This window comes from Schistocerca americana, chromosome X, assembly GCF_021461395.2.
Source record: "Schistocerca americana isolate TAMUIC-IGC-003095 chromosome X, iqSchAmer2.1, whole genome shotgun sequence".
NCBI lineage: Eukaryota > Metazoa > Arthropoda > Insecta > Orthoptera > Acrididae > Schistocerca > Schistocerca americana.
In genome coordinates, this window is record NC_060130.1 from 170,906,118 (window position 1) to 170,908,705 (window position 2,588).

Sequence of the window (2,588 nt, forward strand, 5' to 3'; positions counted from 1 at the left end):
CTGTTTTGCTTCTAAAGTGACGTGGTAGAGCCGAGTCTGAACATACTGTGTCCATCGACTTGTAATTCGGCAGTGGATTTCATCTACTCTGAAAATTGAGCCCGAGTTTATGGGCTGCGGAAAGGATTCTTCTTATGTATTGGTTTCAAATGATAAAGAAACCTTATTAATACCACCCAAGTTTTCTAGACAAACAGAATTTAAAACAAAACAAAAAATGCGTTATATCAGTCCTGGATCGCAAAAGAAAAAATGTAATGTAATTCCATGTAATAGTGACTCGACAATGGGATGATTGCACATTTGAAGGACAGATTATTTGAGAGTCCGTTCTATTCACTAACTCCGTCACCCCCAAATTCCATCGGTTCCTGTATCTAAAGCAATTTGTGGCTGGACATTTTGTTCTATTGAAGACGCTGCAGAGGCCGTTCATAGGAAGTTTGCAGACTTCCGAGAATTGCATTTCAGTTGTAGAGCACAGCCACTGCCAAAACATATCCCTAGTACATTAACTGACCAGAGGACTATGGCAAAAAGTAAGTGCACTTCTAACATACAAGCTAAATTTTTCTTGGCTCAAAAAAAAAAAATATTTACATTGTTCTCATAATATGTTCGCTTGTCAGCTGTGTGAACACACGTACATATACGTAACATACACAACCCAAAGTGACTATCCGTGTGTGGGGCAAGCCACTCCAATGCAACTTAGCAGTCATAAAGTTTATAGTTTATTGTACCTCCACAGTTTATTTAGATTATTCCTACTCAAAGATTTGCGTTCATCTATTACGTTTCTCTATCTACGAAAATATGCATGGAGACACTAATAGATAAAGCTGACGCTGTGACATTTCTGGAGAAATAATCAAAAGATTAGCTTCAATAACTTTACGACTACAGTAGTGGTCATTAACACATGATGCATACCAGCAGCATCTTCGTATACAAAATAGTTTAAGGTCAGTTTCAGGATGCTGTTTTGGCATTTGAGTTTCTCTCTGGTTTCTAATAGATGGACAAATTTCAGACTTTCCTCGAATTATGTCTCAATTTTTGAAGCTACACCTCCGAACTGCAGGAGGAGTCTATTACTGATTTGGCAGAGAGAGCGGTATTTGGCCGGCCTGTGTGACCGTGCGGTTCTAGGCGCTTCAGTCTGGAACCGCGTGACCGCTACGGTCGCAGGTTCGAATCCTGCCTCGGGCATGGATGTGTGTGATGTCCTTAGGTTAGTTAGGTTCAAGTAGTTCTAAGTTTTAGGGGACTGATGACCACAGATGTTAAGTCCCATAGTGCGCAGAGCCATTTGAACCATTTTTAGAGCGGTATTTGTATCTGTGAGTGATTTAAGCGATGAAAGTTAACCAGAATGGCCAGGCGGATGTTTGAAGTAAGTCTCCTTGGAATTCGAGGACAGTAGATTAGTTGGCAGTTGGCTTCTATCTAGGGAACTTCCAGATTACTCTCAGGGATTTCTCTTTGTGGCACTTCCTAGATTTGGCTGCTGGTTCCCCAATGCACTGCTTCAAGTTTTTGCGTTTCTCAGTTGTAAATAAGACTATGCCCCAACAAAAACTAGCTTCTTTGTAGCAGGAATGCCAATGTCTCTAGGCGTTTGCTGTTCAGCGATGGTCCTCCGCTGCCCAATCAGTCTTTCAATGGGACAATCTCTTCAGACCAAAGCAGACACTTCAGTTATATCATACTAGTCCAGCTTTCGAGAAAGTCTCTCTACGTCCAGGTTGGAATAGTTCCATCTGGCAGTTGGAGCTCCAGCAGTAGCCTCTTATGTTCTTCCTCCACATAGAATTCAAGTGATAGTTGTAGTACAATTCAGAATATAAGTTTTCGAACCACTGACCAGGAACTGCAAAAAACAAGCCAAATTCTAGAAAAGGAAAATTTCTTCCAGCACTATAAGTCTAAGTGACTATCTGTGTGCGGAGCGAGTCACTTTACTGCTGTTTAGGAGTCAAGAAAAGTATATATGATTACTAAGTTTAAAGTTTATTGTACCTCCACAGTTTCGCTGGTTCCCACAGCAAGAATTTGTGTTCACTTTTCCATTTCTTTATCTAGGAAGTTATGGATGGAGACAATAGCAGATAGCCTTTTTGTTCTGCTCACATCTGGCATCATTTGAGAATTGTTGTTGCTGTTGTGGTCTTCAGTCCTGAGACTGGTTTGATGCAGCCCTCCATGTTACTCTATCCTGTGCAAGCTTCTTCATCTCCCAGTACCTACTGCAACAAACATCCTTCTGAATCTGCTTAGTGTATTCATCTCTTGGTCTCCCTCTACGATTTTTATCCTCCACGCCGCCCTCCAGTACTAAATTGGTGATCCCTTGAGGTCTCAGAATATGTCCTACCAAGCGATCCTTTCTTCTAGCCAAGTTGTGCCACAAATTTCTCTTCTCCACAATTCTATTCAATACCTCCTCATTAGTTATGTGATGTGCCCATCTAATCTTCAGCATTATTCTGTAGCACCACATTTCGAAAGCTTCTATTCTCTTCTTGTCCAAACTATTTATCGTCCATGTTTCACTTCCAGACATGGCTACACTCCATACAAATACT